At 36.8% G+C, this 18638-nt stretch overlaps 1 protein-coding gene and 1 long non-coding RNA gene across 6 annotated transcripts in view; one reads left to right on the top strand and one right to left on the bottom strand.

Moving 5' to 3' along the window:
* The window catches only part of si:dkeyp-92c9.4, a 66901-nt gene extending 53818 nt beyond the window's left edge, over positions 1-13083 (bottom strand). The window contains exons 1-5 of one of the 5 annotated variants that reach the window (XM_073931756.1): positions 12872-13083; positions 12277-12364; positions 11414-11564; positions 8396-8634; positions 2170-2286 (exon numbers count right to left, since the gene is read on the bottom strand). The gene's annotated coding sequence lies outside the window, so the exon portion shown is untranslated. Of the gene's footprint in view, positions 1-2169; positions 2287-8355; positions 8635-11413; positions 12365-12871 lie in introns of those variants that run through there. The other 4 variants (XM_073931759.1, XM_073931760.1, XM_073931761.1 and 1 more) reach the window with 4 other exon arrangements.
* LOC141379098 (uncharacterized) lies at positions 2165-11592 on the top strand. Its single transcript, XR_012395079.1, has 3 exons — positions 2165-2302; positions 4230-4351; positions 8461-11592. It is a non-coding gene; the product is annotated as an uncharacterized lncRNA (long non-coding RNA).
* Positions 13084-18638: the final 5555 nt, after the last annotated feature.

Raw genomic sequence — 18638 nt, 5'->3', positions numbered from 1 at the left:
GTCCCGCTAAGCTGTCAGGAGAAGTGGTGGTTTGGTGGTGATTGACAGGGTGCGCGCGCGCGATGTGTCTGAGGAGAGATGCGGAGGGGAGGGGTGAGAAGGGTGCGCGACGATGCCTATTTGAGGACCTGTAGGGAGACGCGAGATTACCGGGAGATCATCACTCGTTTGCGGGCATCCGGAGACTCGCGAAACTTCCCACCCCAATCATAATTCTCTCTTCATATAGCCGTATATGCCTATTACATATCCATAAAACACAGTGATACAACCGCGCTCGGATCGGATCGCTTTCTCACTACAATCGAACCGCTCCAGGGTTCGTTTCAATCGAGCCGAGACCACCTCATTCAAGCGATCTCGGAGCGATTACTTTGGCGCGGAACAGAGCGCGATTGCCCTGTTCACATATGCCAATCGAACCGCGCTAACTGGGCAAACGAGATACGTTCCGAAACAAAAGTGTAGGTGTGAAAGCACCCTAAGTGCACTTTTATATACTTTAAATGTAATTCAAGGCATGTGAACAAGATCAGAAAGGGTAAGTACATACCGCTGTCTGATCTCCTGTTCAGTCGCTATATCTGGCTTCAGTTTTACAACTAAAAGTTTGAAAGAAAAGAATGCTGCAGGCCTACTCAAGACCACAAGCAAAGATTAAGTCAGATAGTTTCCAATAGACGTGATAAAACAATTAAAACAGGTTAGTGATGTGTTACAATAAGACAATGCTACATGCTAACAACATCCAACATGCTAAAACTGCTAAATGTGGTTCCATATGTTAGAAATCTAAAATGATGTTAGTGACTTGCTAAAAGCTGTTATCAGCATACTAGAAAATGCTAACAATGTGCAAAAACATTAAACCTCGCGAAAGAAAACATCAGCTAGTTCTGCAGGACATGTGCTATAGCACCTATAGTTCAAAACCTACCTAACCAGCAAGTGCTGTTTTTTTTGTTTTTTTTTCAGCAGGGAAAGAACAAATAATTTTATCTAAGCTAAAACATTTTAGCAACATGCTACAATAGCTATGTTTCCATCCAAAGATGTGAATTAAATTTATGGGCAAGACTGGAATAGCACATAAAAGACAGCAGCATTTAAAATATTAAAATAAAAGCAGCATTTGCATCCAACAAGTCAAAGACAACAAAATCGTCACTTCCTGATTAACTGGTGTCAAAATAGCTGCATGAATCTTTTATTTAATAAATGACTTGCACCTGAGAAGACAAGGAGTAAGACATGGAGCACAGACCGTTCTGGGGGTGTTAATAATATTTAATTTCTAAGTAAAGTTTTATAAACTAATTTCGAGAGGAGCAAGTCATATGATTGAGCACTGCTGTTCACTCATCTGTAATCAGTAATTATCCAATCAGAGTGATCCTAGCTTACTATAAATGGATCATTTTCTCCTTACTGCTCTATCTTTGTTTTGGAAGAATCCCCCTCTTCCACCCCATCTCTTCCTTTTCCTCCCTTTTCTAAAGGGGGAGCTATCGAGACCTACCTGATCTCGGATACCCTGATATGCTTATTGACCGGGCGGGAGCCCTGGGCTCAAATATCTCCAAGCTCAGGGTTCTCTCCCAGGACAGCATGCCAAACCTGCTATAAATGCTAAGCATATCTAAGTGGGAACTCTTGATAAGGCTACAGAATGGTTTTAGAATGACAAAACAATATTTCAGATGTTTTACAATGTGCTTAGCCTGCTGAATTGGTCATTCACGCACATTTTTACCTCTTATACACTAAAACCTGAACCACACTGTTCCAGTTACTATGACCATTTATGTGAAGCTGCTTTGACACAATCTACATTGTAAAAGCGCTATACAAATAAAGCTGAATTGAATTGAATTATAACAAAATCACATAATCTTTTTTTAATGCACATACTGGAATTTGTTTGTTAAAAATGTTTACATTGTAGTTTATGCAAATTGCTTCTTATCGCTTATTGCTTCTTTTTTCGAATAAAAAGTTATCCTACTCAGTTATGCGCATACATTGGTTACAACATAGGCTCATTCTGAAAACGTAGCCCTATATGCTTTTGGAGATTGCAAATTGTGTAGCCAGAGCTATGGCTGCATTTAATCTTTAAAAAACACTAGGGGGCGGTATGATGCAGTTCCTTTTCGCTTACTAGCTTACCTGCATGTGGACGACTTTTCTGCTGTTACCAGTTTGTCCAGTATGTCGACATACGTCCGCAGGCTTGATATGCAGAGTGGAGTTGACCGTGACAACGGTGTTCGAGTCCGTGAAGAACTGTTCCAGAAAGCAGGTAAAACAAAAGGCAAAAAATAAAACAAAAAAGTAAATGACAGGGTGAGAATGTGGTAAAATCTGAAAACGTGATAAAAAAGGCAGAGGGCTTTTCTTTTTCTGGATTGCTTTTCAAAACACTACATTTGGGTTTAGGGAAGGGGTTGGGCGGGTCAATATGTGCTTTTAAAATATTATTGGTTAGGTTAAGAAAAGGGGGATGGTGGGGGATTGGTCAGTTGGTCAGGCAGTTAGTCAACAGCTGCCTTTGGTGGATTTACGTGTACGTGGAAACAACAGGCCCAAGTGGCCCCCGTGAGAGAAATTTTAGATCTGAAAAAGTGTACACATATTCAAAATGTACACATATTCAAAATGCACATAAAATAGATGGACGGAAACAGCTAATAAGTCACCATCATGCAAAAATGCTAGCAGAATGAGATCACAAAAGATACTCATAAAAAACTGTCTGTTCTTCTGGTCGGTTGCTACTTTTGTCTTTAGTTTTGCTGTCTAAAGATTTGAGTGAGCTGAAAAATTTAATCAATTACTCAAATGTAGTTTCATTTATTCATTTTCTTGTCAGCTTAGTCTCTTTATTAATCTGGGTTCGCCACAGCGGAATGAACCGCCAACTTATCCAGCAAGTTTTTACGCAGCGGATGCCCTTCCAGCCGCAGCCCACCTCTGGGAAACATCCACACACACTTACACACTACGGACAATTTAGCCTAGGTGCCAATGTATGTGCCTACCAAATTCACCTGTACCACATGTCTTTGGACTGTGGGGGAAACGGAGCACCCGGAGGAAACCCATGCGAATGCATGGAGAACATGCAAACTCCACACAAACGCCAACTGAGCCGAGGCTTGAATCAGCGACTCAGCAACCATCCTTTCTGTGAGGTCAAATGTAGCTAACATTCTAATAACGTACCAAAACAAAGCATGCTAGCAACATTCTGAACTATGTTGAAGGTAAAGATGTAAGAAAAAGCATCAGAAAGAGTAGTAGACTCCTAAATGGATTTTAAAATTCATATTAAATTATCTTTAAGCATAGGAACGTGCACTTTCAGTTTAGTTATGCTCATCTTTTTTTTCACAGGAGTATTTAATCTGAACAATCACTGACTAAGCTTTGACAGCTATGAAATCCTCCCTTTCGCTAAGTTTAAATTGGATCACATGTTAGTCAGAAGTCCAGCAATCTGTTATCTGCATTTATTTGCTGATTCTCAGAAATGCCTCTAACCCCTGACTCCCATGGGAGAGCTGAGTCAGCGCCACCCTTTTCCTCATTCTGTTTCGCATATTCAGAGCTCTTTTAGATCCAGGATCAGCCTCTCTATTGTGTTTGCAGGGAAGGTCAAGTACTGAGCCGAGCTTCCTCTGTTTAGTTAGTTAACAGCTCTCACTTCCTCTACATTAATGATCTGTTATTGATTCTATTCAGCGCCACAGTGTTCTTGTTACTGCAATAAACAGTTCAGTTCATGAAACTGAAGTAAAGCAATAAACAGACAATGTGAGTAAAGCTTTATAAACATTGCTTATTTCATCATTTGGTTGTTACTGTAGCAGGTAATTTAATACGAAACTAAATAAAATAAAATAAAAACTTTGTAAGCAGTAAGCACTATAAATAATAAGTATATTTATATTTGGTTTTTAAGGCACATATTACATTTGCTGATTAGCTCATAATTGAGGTTCGAATGTGTAATTGTGTTTTATGCACAATTGCTTGCTATGAACAGGGATTATTCCTCAAAATAATAGGTGATTTAGGCATCATAGGCTCATTCTGAAAGCGTAGCCCTATATACATTTCTGGAGATCACAAATTATGTAGCCAGAGCTGGGTATGGCTGCACAGGGGTAGTATGATGTCATTTCTTTTCGTGCTTATCAGCTGACCGCTTTCTTCCGTATGGACAGCTTTTCCGCTGTTACCAGTTTGTCTGGTAGCTTGACACGTACATTGGCGGACTTGAGAAGCAAAGCAGAGGTGACTGCGACAACAGGGTTTGAGCCCAGTGAAGAATGGTTCCAGAAAGCAGGTAAGACAAAAACAAAAGCGAAAAATAAAATGAACGTGAGACACAGAGCAGCCTTGAAAGTGACAACAGGGTTCAGGTCTGGTTAAGAACGGTTGCAGAATGCTGGTAAAACAAAAACAAAAGCTAACAAAATAAACAAGTAATTAACAGGATGTGAATGGGGCTTTTCTAGGTTTAGGGAAGGGGTCAATCAGTGGTTTTTAAAACTCTATTGGTTGGGCTTAGGTAAGGGGGGAGTGGGGGAATCAATCAGTTGGTCAGTAAGTAAGTCAGTCTGTCCAGGTGGATTTACGGGAAAACAGTAGACCCAGGCCCGGTGCCAGGGTGTCATAAGTGAGGGGGAATTTTAATCCCATAGGGGGGCACTAGACAAGGGGCCTCATGTATCAACGCTGCGTACGCACAAAAACTTTCACGCTCAGAATCGATCACATTTGGATTTACTAACAATGAACTGAACGTGGGAATGTGCGCAGCTCCACGCCAGCTTTATGGCTGGCGTACGCACATTTTTTGTGCATGTCTGTTTTATTTCCATTGGCGACTCCTAGAGGTAGTTGTGTTAAATTCTTCTCTACAAAGTGTCTGAGCCGTGCAATGGCAGCTGTATGAGACGGGTTCATCTAGCAGGTATATAAGGTTTCCATACCATACAGTTGACCAGCCAAACATTAAAGCGCAATTTGCAGCGGTCTCCTGTTTTACCAATGTAATCTGAGCTATCTACTGCACGCACATTGCTATAAAGACACTATCTGAAGATGAATTTGCATGCGTGAATCAGATACATTTCCATTCAATAAATGTGCAAATAAAATATGATGCACAAACTTATTAATGATTCCTACTTGCCTTTCTCGTGATAAATAGTAGGCAAAATCTGATATGTAGCGGGGGAAAAAAGAAGAGAGAGTTCATCAGACGCTGGATTCGAACCGAGTTCATGCTCAAATGTGTCAAAACATGCTGACATGCGTCTTACGAGCTGCGCCACTGAGACTGTTAAGGGTATTACAACATTTTACAACTATAAATCACACTATTTCTTTTTTGATTCACTCAGTGCGATATTCAGACCCAACTGTGTTAACCGCATCAGCTAAACTTTCCCCACTCTATTTTTTTCTTTTGTTGTTAATTCCAGACCACAAACTTCCAAATAACACCGCTTTTCTCCGGACTACCTCCGAAAGCAGCACCTCCAATTCACATTCTGTTTAAAGTTTCTCTTTTTGCTTGCTTTTGCCATTGCTTTTTCGTTGGGTTTTGCCAAACTAGAGTCATTAGCATATTCTTACGAGGGAGGAGGCAGAGAGGGGTTTTGTGCTCGTGCATGTTGTGCTCAGTTTCACGTTCATTCGGATGTACAAAAGAATATGCGTGAGATTTGGCGTACGCAGTGTTTCATACATCTGAATTTTTTTCTGCTTACGCACATTTACAGCTTTGTGCGTACGCAATGTTTTAGTAAGATTTCCACGCAAGTCTTCGTACATGAGGCCCCTGGTGACTGATTTTGGCACTTCTTGTTCCTTTTATAGGCTATTATTCACATTTATTATTCAGACTTTGCATTTCTGCCTGAGTTACGGACTTAAAGCAATTAAATAATATGCTTTTTTATAGTAATAATAATATGCAGTTTCACTATTACTGATTTTGTTATCGAAGGTTATGCAACAATACTGTTTATTAACGCAGACAGATCATAGCTTCAGTGCTAAACGAGTGCTTTATATCATATTTTATCCTCCTTATTTCTTTCCATTAATTTTCAAATAATAGGCCTAAAAGTTTTAGGTAAAGACGTGAAACTATGCCCACACATGCAAGCTAACCCACGGTCAGACTATTCCATAACTGGTAAATAAATATAGTGAACTCAGTCATCACGTTTCATTACGCAACCAACACCAACCAGTCTTAGGAAAAAGCTAAATGTTGCAGTCTAATGTCATTAAAAAAAATGATGTAGTTACTATTTAGGCATTAGTGTAGCCAGAATTATACCTTAAAAAGATAAATAAATTCACAGTTATTACCATGAATGTTGGTTAATTTTTGGGATAACACACAACTCAATACACTTTTTAACTTTTTGTAATTTTAAAGGTAAAAATAAAGATTTATCTTAGGCTATCGTAACCACTTTTTTTTTTTTTTTTCGTGGAATTGTCCGGTTGGCATTTGTAAAAACACCATCATAAACCATTAGGTTAGGCTTACCTGTCATTAAAATTATTTATTAAACTTATTTACATTTCAACAACTTGTTTTCAAGTTATTTTCATTTTGTAGGGCCATGAGCTACAAGTCAAAACAAACTCGATATGCTAACTTTATTTTACCTTTATAGGCCTACAATATATTTTCTGGTGTTTAATTTTGCAAGAGCAAATAGCAGTATAGCCTAAATGACATATTTATCATTCACCCTACCTGCAGCGCATGTGAGAGGTGGATCCGCAGCAAATCCACTAACTCACGCATATACCTATTCCATTTATAACAATGTAAACTTGACTTCGCAGGCTGATCATCTTTAAACACAAAAGGCATTTTCAAGTGTCCTAACTTAAGAATGCTGCTGCATAATGGGATATTTCTTTACAAAACTGTAAAAGTGCTCTTTAGCATGTCAAAATGAAAGCAAACATTAAAAAGAGTTCTGTCTAGTTTACTAATATTAATAATAATGGATATAATAAATTTAAATAATAATTATAGTGTAGCCTACTGTGGGATTGTGCAGTGAACTAAACATTTTTAATAGGCTACAAAACTGAAAAACTAATGTGAAGATTACTGGCAGTTGCGTTTTTCCTTAAATTAATTCAACAGCAAATTTCTTCTGCGTTTTTTTTCTTTGGAGCTCAAGAGAGTTGTGTTTAAAGAATTTGTTAACCAAAACATGTAATGAATTAGGCTGCTCGTCTCATGTCATCCACTAGTCAAGTTTTCTCCTGTGTGAGTTGAGTCTGACTCCATCGCGGTGTGCATGTTTTAATGGCTGTATGGCGCACCTGACCTGACACGGGGACCAGATTTCTAGACTATATGCCTAGCTTCAATCTCACAATTTTCATAATTTAATTGCTATTTCATATTATACAGTCTCTAAATGTGTGAAGTTCTGAAGATTGGAATGACGAGAGTAGTTATAATTACTGACTGAAAGAATTTTAAGTTTTAAGTGAACAACCCTTTATGAAAACTGGGGGGGGCACAAATTCTTTCTGAGGGGGCAATGCCCCCCTTTGCTCCCCCCGTAGCGCCGAACTGCAAAAAAGTAGCTATTGGCACGTATTTTGCTTGCTTCAGAAATGTATATAGGGGAACGTTATCAGAATTAGCCTGGGTTGCTGTTACGTACACCCAAAAGCATGCTAGAAATTATGCAACCCGGGCTCATTGTGTAAACGTAGTCCCGCGGACGTTTCTGGAGACCGCGGAATACGTCCCGGCGGGTACGTACGGCTGCAGTTTTTGTTTTCGCGAATCCGCGAGAGGCCGCTGTTGTGCGCTTTTTCACACCTCGGACGCCTCTCGCGAGGCAACATGCTAATAACTTGCTAAGGAAAGTTAAAGCTTGTTAGCCAACAGCTACATATAAGAACATGTTTTCATGTTAAAACATGCCAACCACATGCTAAAATTATTTTATTCTACCTAAAAACTACTTTACAAAGCTACTGCTTTACAAACAATTAAACAATGTATACCTTTTAATCCAGTGTTAAACTTCTTGTTTACAAATGCCAGTAGGATTTGAGGGCCTCTCTTGTAGTTTTATTTGAGTAAATGTTACAGATATTTTTTTTATATATATATTTATATAACATTAGTGCAAAATGACTGTAAGATTATTTAATTGTATGTTTAGTGTAATTAAATCAAAATGTGTTATAGATTAAATGTATATTAAATGTGAATTAACTTTTTTAGTTTTTTAACCACAAAAGTAGGGCATAAATGTCTTTATATGTAAGCTCATAATTATTTACATTGTTCATCATAGAGAAGCTGCAGGTGGGGGTAGGTTACCAGGAGGTGTTCAGGTTGGCCCACAGGATCAATATGAAAGCTTGTTTGTCACTGTGGTCTTTCAGGAATCAGTCTCATGCTCTCCACTTCACTCCTCCACAACATCTGCTCAGGATACGGCCTGGTCCAGGATCATTGATACCTCTAGAAGTCTTCTATGGTTAGTATCATCTCTTCACAGGTCTTGGGTCACATCAACGGTGGTGCACAATCTCCAGAGGCCCCGGGATGAGTATTCCCTGGTGGTTCATTAAGATAGGAGGAGTTTGTCCTACAGGTGGTTGTCAAGCTCACTCTTTGAAATATGACAAAAGAAAACTGCTGAATACTGAATACAAGCTCATATGCTCAACCCACAAAGCAAAATTTCTCTGGCCCAGATGTGCCCTGCACAATCAGCTTTTGCTTGGCCCACATGCCGCAGTGAATTATGGTACATGATTGGACCAAGTCTGGCTTTCATACAAGGGGAAAACATGGACCATATCTAGGCCAAGTCTTAGCCAAGTTAAAAACCCATAACTGGGCCTGAACTGGGCCAGATATGTAGATGCATCACAACTGCAATGAATTTGCTAAACCCATGAAGCATTTCGCTTTATAGCTACAGTTTTACTCGAAGCAACCAGATTAGTAGAATTTTATTTAGAAATAATTTAAATGTATTTTAAAAGTGGGTCAAGATAGGCCAAACTTTTGTGGCCCACATATACATTTTATACATCTGAGCCAAATATTACATTTGATCAGGCTCAAGTCTTATGTGCCGGCTTAAAGATGGTGCCACCTGTGCCAAACCCGGCCCATGTTTGGCCCACATGCTGTATGCCAGTGCCAACTTTATGCCAAATCTGGGCCAGAATTCTTTGCAACCTGGGAATTTTGATGTAATTTCTGTTGAAAGTTGCATGTTATAAATTAGAACAAATTTGTAATTACACTATTGTAATGATAGAAAAATGATTTAGTACATTTAAAAAATAACTGTTTTGTGATACTCTTCAGTTAAGATAACTAAGATATAATATGCATAAAGCTTTATTTTAAACAATACAACAAAATGCAACAAAGTGCATAATTATTGACCATGTCACTGTTATAAACATGCACTTAATTTCACTTCATTTGGAAAGAACCATTCTTTTTACACGCTGCATGAAGGGACTTTCATTCACACACCAATAAGACTTTGTCTCAGAATTCTCATGTCAAAGCCACAACAATAACAATAACAGGTCTTTCGGTCACAGCAAACAATGTGGGTGAAAGGAGATGTGGTTACTGTTTGCGTAGAGCACTGATTAGAGGACTGGAGGAGAGTCAGCAAACTTTAGACTAAACACATGGCAGAAGACAGACGTAAGCAAGGGCATAATATTGCATATTATCTCTGGTTTTCTTACTCCTTTCAATGTTTTTACAGAATCTGCACAGCTGAAGTGTTGACATAACTTTAGCAGAAAATAACACACTGCCCATAATAACACTGTACCAAAACATAACTCCAAATGAAACATGTAACAACAACAACAAAAACATCTTCTGGGTCTTTGTGGCTTTCTCATTGTTTTCTTCTGTTTATATGGATAAGCAATTTATGTATTATCTTATTTAGAATTCAGTTATAATGAAGGTGTTTACATGAGTTGCTTTTAGGATATTCTTGGAACAAATTTAGAAAGTTACCATTTTACATTGTACAGATCAATTAATCAATTAATGTTACATCTGATTATGTCTACATGACACTTTTCATCATTCATGTCATGTGTCACTGTAAAAGAGCGAAACTTGAACAAATTATTTGAACTTGTTACACCAAAACAAATAAAGCTTTTTTAACTTATTATAAATGAGTTCAATTAGTTTTTACGTTTTACCAAAGCAAGAGCAATTTGTCATGCACAAATTTATGGTGTAAATAAACCTATGTTCTTTTGATTTCCTGTTAAACGGTTGACTACTGCCATGTGTCAGAGAATCCTGTTGCAAAATGAGACAAAAAGTCCTGTGATTGTGTCTATATGAAGCTCACAGAATGGTTTTAGCTGCAAATGCTATTAAAAAACATTGCAAAACATCAATATTTAATCATTAAAACCAGGTCATATTATTGGTTTCTCATGTGCTTTGTGCAATATTCCATTAGGGCTTTTTGGTTGCATTCCATTGATAGAAAGCAAAAAAATACCATTACAATTTTTATTTAAACTATATAAACTGTTGTTTTGTTTTCTTTTGTTTTATTGCAGGAACTGTAATATATTTTTAGGGATCTGTCCTCACGCCTGAGCTTGTCAGCAGCTCATAAATCTATTATGACACTTTTATAGATGAAGCCACAAGTTTTGGCAGTTGATGCTGTTTCTAATATTAGCCTAAAGGACTGAGTCAAGGCTTATTCGATAATTGAGGTGACTGTTGACCTCTGATCTTACATTGAATATTAGTAACTAGTGAATATAGAGGACGCTGAAATAGTGCATATACAAACAATGTTACTTTTAACAATTTTAGTGATAAATGTTAGCAGCGTACTTTAGCATGTTAGCATTAGCAAGATGCAAACTTAAAGATAGACATGCTAATAATTTATGCTGAATGCTAAAAATAATGCACACTTTGTGTTAGCAACTTGCTTAAACATTGACTGTCCTGCAAATGTTTTGTGCTAATGTTGTTTCTCATGCTTTTTTGTTTTGTTAAAGAAGTTTACATAATTTATGATTGTTCATTTGATGCAAACACAATGCCAAATGCACGTCGACACTTAACAAGAGAAACATGTCACAATCATCGGCGATCTAACCTGTGCAGATTGCTGGTAAACTCATAAAACTCTGCCAGTATATGGACTACAAAATCCAGTCATGCAACACACATACACACCTGCTCTAGGTCTTCATTGATTAGACTCACTCACAGCTGAAGCCGTTTATGAACTGATTACATGGACTATAAAGTCTGGCTGAGTCTTGTTAAACTGTTTATTTGAACATTATGACACGTTTTCCTTACCTTGTTTTGCCGTGTGTTTTGACCTCTGCCTTGTTTGTTTGTGTACGTTGCCTGCTGCCTGCCTGTTGACCCTCTGCCTGTTTAATTGACCACGACTCTGGATTGTCCTTATACATCTGTTTGCTCCTGAGTTGTAGCTTGACTAACTATCCTGCTAATAAATAAAGACTTTGCATTTGGATTCGCACTTCCTGTTGTCAACGTCCACCTCACCTTACAATACAATAATAACTGACTAACAGACTCTTTAATCAGAAGATGGGACTGTATTACTTTGTAATATTAGTGCATTACTTGTTACATCTGAAGCCAAAAGTTCAAAAGTTGAATTTGCTGAAAGTGTTTCCAAACTAGTGCACTGTGGCCCAAATCATGCTTACAGCTCTTGGTTTATTTGCATTATTATGACAAGGGGATAAGCCAATGTACTGTAGATGCTCTGTGGTTTTTATGTCAAATCTATATACCACTACATTTTAAAATACAGAACTAATACAGGGTATTATATATTAAATTATGTTTGAATTGCACTTTCTGAGTCATCAAATATTTATTTTTAAAAAATATTTATTATTTACTGAAAAATGTCACTGGTGATCCATACTACTATAACGATACTATAACGATGTTATACTATAACTATGTCTTACTTTAAAAATTGTCATATCACTTAAGACCTGAGGTATGTATTAAATCATTGATGAATTAATTCATACGGGCCAACAGGAACATGATGTGCCAGTTTGCAGAACACAACAGGAGCCAAATTCTGTAACCAAGCCATTCTGGTTATGATCCAGAAGAGGCTGTGTTCCAGTCTTCAGTCGAGTGACCCAGAAACTAAGCGTAATGTGAGATCTCACTCCTGCCGTCTCACCAGACTCGTCAAACCAGGGTTTCCTCACCGCCTGATGAACTTCTTTGACACTTCACTGAAGCGGCCCAGAGGATCTGCAGATATACGTTTCGACTTTTAGAAAATGCACTGAAAAAAAAGTAGATGTTCTACTAATTTGAGCTCTTCAAAACCTATCTACAGCTTTGTTTTAGACTATAATGAGCAAATCTACCTATTTGATTAAAAACAAAGTTAGAGTTTTTTTACAATAATAAAAAAAACTGCATTCCATTTTAAATTATATTTCTTTCCTGTAATACAAGTCCAAATTTTCAGTAGCCCACAATTAAGTTTAGTTGATGTTTAAGAAATATCTCATACTATTTTCAGTGTTAAAAATTTTTTAGTTGGAACCATAAAATGTTGCTTTGATGTGCACAAATTCTGAAAGGACTGCATATGTTTGAAATAATATTCATCATAAATGCCTTTTGATCAATTTATTGATTCTTTTGAGATTTTTTTTTAATCTGACACCAAATTTTTGAATGGTAATTTAATTCAACTACAATTAAAAGTTTTTTATTTTTATTTTATGCAATAAAATTTAGGTTAATTACCGGATACTCCCTCACTAACCGACAAACCTCATGCAGTTCCATCATGAACCTCCAGGAGTTCTCAAACCTTGAGTTGGAAATCTCTAAACATTGTTTTCCAGATGTATGTTGCATCTAAAGCCGCTGTTCTCTCAATGATAACTATATACCTGTTTTATTTTAAGCTGTTTTAAAAGGTTTGTGTCTTTTGTGCTGATGCGTGATCTATATGCACCAGGCAGTGAACCACAGTTCAAGGATAACAGAAGCGATATTTCCTCTTTTTAGAGTGCTGTTCCTCAGCTCACTGTAAACAGAACATTCTGATCTTATTTGAGTTTGTTTGTGTGCGCATGTGTGATTATGTGTGTCTGCTGTTTTCACAAACGGCCAGTAGAAGCTCTCACAGCACACTCAAGCAAGCACACCATCAGGCATCAGGAAAAAGAAAGTCTGTGTGCATTTCTGCAGCTTTTGCTGAGGCCTCGGGGTGTTGTGATCCTGTCACACGTGAAATCTGACATGGTGTCAATTGATAACAAACAACTCTAGTGATGCAACACTGCAAGTCTGTGCAGTAGTCAAAAAAACCTGGTATCACTTTACAATAAAGTTGTATTAGTTAATGTTAGGCGATGCCTTCACTAACATGAATAAACAATGAACAATACATTTATTACTGTATTTGTTCATGTTTGTTTAAAAAAAATTCAGTTGTTGATTGTTAGTTTATGTTACCTCACGGTGCATTAATCAGTGTTAACTTGCATGAATTTGGATGTTAGTAATGCATTAGTAAATGTTCATGCTTAGTTCATATTTGTAAATGCATTAACTAATTAACCTTATTGTAAAGTGTGACCAAAACCTTGTCTTAGAGGATTATGCTAGAAATTTAAAAAAAGATTTTGTGGTTTACTAATTGTATGTTAGAAGTGTGCAATACACTGTAAAAAGGGCATGGGTTCCAAACAATTCATTTATGTTGTCCCAACACAAATTGGTTAAGTTTACTTAACACTTTTAACAAATTTATTGGGATTGAACATAAAAAAATGACGTTGCCTCAATGAAATTTCAAGAGTTGTGTTGTTTCAGCTTATTTTAAATCAGTAGTTTGTGCGAAGAAAAAAAAAATAATTGTGTAATAAGTGTACAATGTTGTCTGTCGGCAAGAGTGCACGAGTGTTTGGAGAAACAACCCTTTAATATGCTGATCTGGACAAATATCATTTCCCTGTTTTAATCAGATTGTTGAGACAGCTATTTAAATGGACCTGCATGCAATGTGACCTTCACTTCCCCATTTAAAACATTCAACAACTAGGATACACTAAAACAATGATGCTTGCTGTTTGTTCAAACAACTTATTTAAAATAGGCTGAAACAACACAGTTCTTGAATTTTTATGGGGACAAATTGATTGTATTGTGTTCAATTCACTTAGATTTGTTAAAACTAATAAGTTTACTTAATTCTGTCATGTTTTCCCAATATGAATTGATTGTAAGGAACCCATCATTTTTACAGTAGATTCTGACATAACAGTGTTTTTTACATAATGAACTAATTAAACGTGATTACATTACAATCTTGTAATTTGGATTTCGTAATCATTCTAATAATGCAGTAGACTTGTAATTAGATTTTATAACAAATTAAAATGCCCTTAATTAGATTATAGTTACTTTTTTTAAGGATCACATGCTTACAGATTATTCAAGTAACGATTATCTTTGGCTTCGAAAATTCACAATATCCAAAATGCCATATAAATCCAAATTGATTTGTGATTCAATTGATATAGAGCGACATGGTTGTGCAGAGGGTAGCCTGATGGCCCCGGCTGGATCAGTTGACAATACTTTGTGGATTTTTGCATGATCTCCTCGTGTTCGCGTTGGTTTCCTCAATCCAAACACATTCAGTATAGTTAAATAGAATAAACTGAAATTGGCAGTAGTGTATCTGTGTGAATGCAAGAGACTATAAGTGTTTCCCAGTGTTAGGTTGCGGCTGGAAGGGCATCCACTGCATAAAACATATGCTGGATTAGTTGGTGGTTCATTCAGTTGTGGCGACCCCTGATTAATCAAGGGAGTAAGCTGAAAAGCAAATAAATAAATCAATGCATCTGAATTTTTTTCAAACTTGAGGAAGCAAGATACATTCACCCAAATATAGCTACTATGGAAGTTAATGGGCATCAGCTATACCAGCATTTTTCAAAATATCTTCTCTTTTTTTCAACAGAAAAAAAAAAGCTCAAATAGATTTCAACAAGAGAAGGGTGAGTAAACGATGATGGGGTTTCCAATTTTAGGTGAACTTTCCCTTCATATTTTCCAGAAGTCATAACTTTTGTCTTCAGTGTCACATGGTCTATAAGAAATCATTCTAATATGCCGTTTAGCTGCTTAAATATTTCATATTTTAATTTTCCTAAAAGCAATATTTAAAACATAAATCTAAACTAAGATTATAAATGTTTTTACCATCAGTTTTGATTTAACAAAATTATTTCTTTACCAAAAATACATATTTGAATAGTGAAGGCCTTGCTAATCCTTATAATACTTTACTAATGACCCACAAGAAACCCAATATATTCAGTAACTATTCATGAACAAAGCAAGTTGATAAATAATGAGCTGTTTAAGCGTCTGCATTTAGATTAGCTCTGATCCAAATCCTATAAAATGCCAACACAGCTTCGCAGTCCTTAAAAGGCTGACATCTACACTTAACACAGAACAGTGAAGAGTCAAACACATGAGCCAACAGTCAGAGATGCTGCCATGCGTTCTTAACGTGATCACAGCATGCTCTAGCCAGCCGGCGAACCAGGAGGAGCATGATCACAGCCAACCACCAATCAGACGCCAGACACTTTTTAGCTGCTGTTGAGACTGATGAGTGTTCAGTCTTGTAGGGGAAGTTCTGTTCTCAGCCTCGGGTCAGGGAAGGATGACGTGGGTGGGGGAAAATAACTGACATTTGGCAGAACACAGGAAGTCGAAAGCTAGGAAATGGCACATTTATTGGAATCTGTGAGTTTATCCAAATGTGCAAATGTCAGGAGTGTGGTCTCAACAAGCTCAGATTCCTTCCCTTTGTCCTCCAAAAAAGCTGATTGTTAACAGTTATTAATAGAGATTAATGTTGATTATTAATGAATAGGAAAAGTGTTTTAAAGAAGCACAAATAAAATATTTTACATTAGTGTTTAATACATTTTATTATGTTATATATTTTGATTAAATTATGTGATCTATTTTTCACACAGATGTAGTTTAAACACAAAGTGACATGATTTACATTTTACAATATACTATTCAACCCAGGTTCATTCTGAAAATGTACCCCTATATACATTTCTGGAGAGCGTCAAATGCATCCCAGGAAGTATTTTTATTTATTTTATTTTATTTTTTGCAGTTTTTGTTTTTCGCAAATCCACCAAAGGCCGCTGTGTATGCTTTTTTAGATCTTAAATTTCTCTCACGAGTGCTGTTGGTGGCTGCTGTTCTCGTGTAATCCACAAGAGGCCACTGTTGACTGACTGACTGAATGACCGATCAACTGACTGACTGACTGATCTACTGACCCACCCTCCTCCTTCCCTAAACCCAGCCAATAGTGTTTTCAAAAGCACCGATTAACCCGCCAACACACTTCCCTAAACCCAACCTACAGTGTTTTCAAAAGCAATCCCCCTGACCCCTGATTTTTGCCATGTTTTTGGATTTTACCACATTGTCATGTTTATTTACTTGTTTATTTTATTTTTTGGCTTTGTCTTACCTGCTTTCTGGAACAGTTCTTTGCCAAACTCGAACTCCGTCGCCGCAGTCAATTCCTCTCTGCATCTTAGGTCATCTTACCGCTCTGTAGCATTCATTTTGGAGACTAAGGGTGCTTTCAAAAGGGTGTTCCCAAGTTCGATTGTCTCACCTTGCCACCTCCTCGGATGGTTTGTGTTCACACTGTCTTTTTTCCTTCTGAACCCCGGTACGCTTGCGTCATCGAGCTGCTGTTTTGTTAATGGCTGTTGCTAGGTGACGGTCAAGAAAGCAAGCGCAGAAATGGAAAGACATCCGCACATTGCGGTCGATCTGCTTTAACTGAAGCTTTTGGTTTTCGACATACAGAAAGCGACTCGCGTCCATCTGCCGCAAAAATATTATAAACATTCAGAACATCACACAGTGTCCGCAGAATCTGTTTTTGTAGGAGACAAGCAGACATCACTGTGTATCACTGACACTGTGTTTGCCCTGGCTCAGTCCCGCGCGTGTCGCGAAGGTACTAAACATGACACCGACACAAACACACACACACGAACGTTTTGACTAAAGCATTAAAAGCAGTTTTAATTTTTTATGAATCATTTTAAGGACAAAATTATTAGCCTTTTTAAGCTATATTTTGTTTTGATATAATCTATAGAACAAACCATCGTTATATCGTTAACTTGTCTAATTACCATAACATTCCTAGTTAACCTAATTAACCTAGTTAAGCTTTTAAATGTCACTTTAAGCTGTACAGAAGTGTCTTGAAAAATATCTAGTAAAATATTATTTACTGTCATCATGAAAAAGATAAAATAAATCAGTTATTAGAAATGAGTTCTTAAAACTGTTATGTTTAGAAATGTGTTGAGAAAATCTTCTTTCTATAAAACAAAAATTGTGGAGAAAAAAAAAATCAGGGGGGCTAATAGTTCTGACTTCAACTATATATATATACAGTGTGTGTGTGTGTGTGTGTGTGTGTGTGTGTGTGTGTGCGTGCATGCGTGTGTGCGTGTGTGTGTGTGTGTGTGTGTGTGTGTATTATTTTCTATGACATCATAGACTGTAAATATACCCTGTGTTTATTATGTTTGTGTTTAAGATATGTGTATCTTTGTTTATATGTATTTATTTTCTGTTAGTTATTTATCTCAGTGCAGTATTATTTGTGGGATGGCATGGACTTTGGAACCGCTGGGGGGTTGGGTGGGTTTTTTCTAGGTGGGCTGGTGAGATTGAGGAGTGAATCTTGTTTTGTTCATTGGAAAGAATATTTTAAAGATGCTCTGACCATTCACATGTAAAATCAACAAAAATTTAATCACAAAAAAGTTCAGGATTGTTAATAATACAGGTACTTTATATTGATTTCATGGTCACAAATTATTCAAAACATGTGAGTAAAATAAATTAGACTCTGCCTTATGCTTTTTTTTCTTTTCTTCATTTTACTGTTCTATAAGCTGTGTTGTGTATCATTTCAGCTTTGTGTCAGCTTTGAACATTTATGTAAATTTGTTAATTATGTTTTGAATTAAAATAAATAAATGAATAAAAACTGTAATTAAGTCAAGCATAAAGTTAGTAAAATCCTACAATCTAGTTTTGACATTTTGTAACCTTAGTGTCTCTTTTAAACGAACGTAATTCTTAAAGATTATAAAATAAAAATGAATGGCAAATATGTGACCGAGAAAATCTTTTACAACATTTTTCAGAAACTTTTGTTATATCAGTACGCTATTTGCTGTTTATTTTGTACATTTACTAGCAATTTCCAATTTTTTTCTAGTTTATTTCCTTAATCAATGTTGTCTTTCAGTGTTTTGAGCCAGAAAAACAGCTGAAACCAAAACAAGTAGTGACGTATATGTGAGGGTGACATTTCAGAGCAGGAAACCTCTGAAAACATACTGAACCCAAGTTCTTCTATTATCATTTTCTCACACAAAATAATGTTGGCAAGGGACAAACACATGGGAATCCTTCT

Source organism: Danio rerio, chromosome 19 (assembly GCF_049306965.1).
Source record: "Danio rerio strain Tuebingen ecotype United States chromosome 19, GRCz12tu, whole genome shotgun sequence".
NCBI lineage: Eukaryota > Metazoa > Chordata > Actinopteri > Cypriniformes > Danionidae > Danio > Danio rerio.
This window is presented reverse-complemented; position numbering and strand designations above follow the sequence as displayed.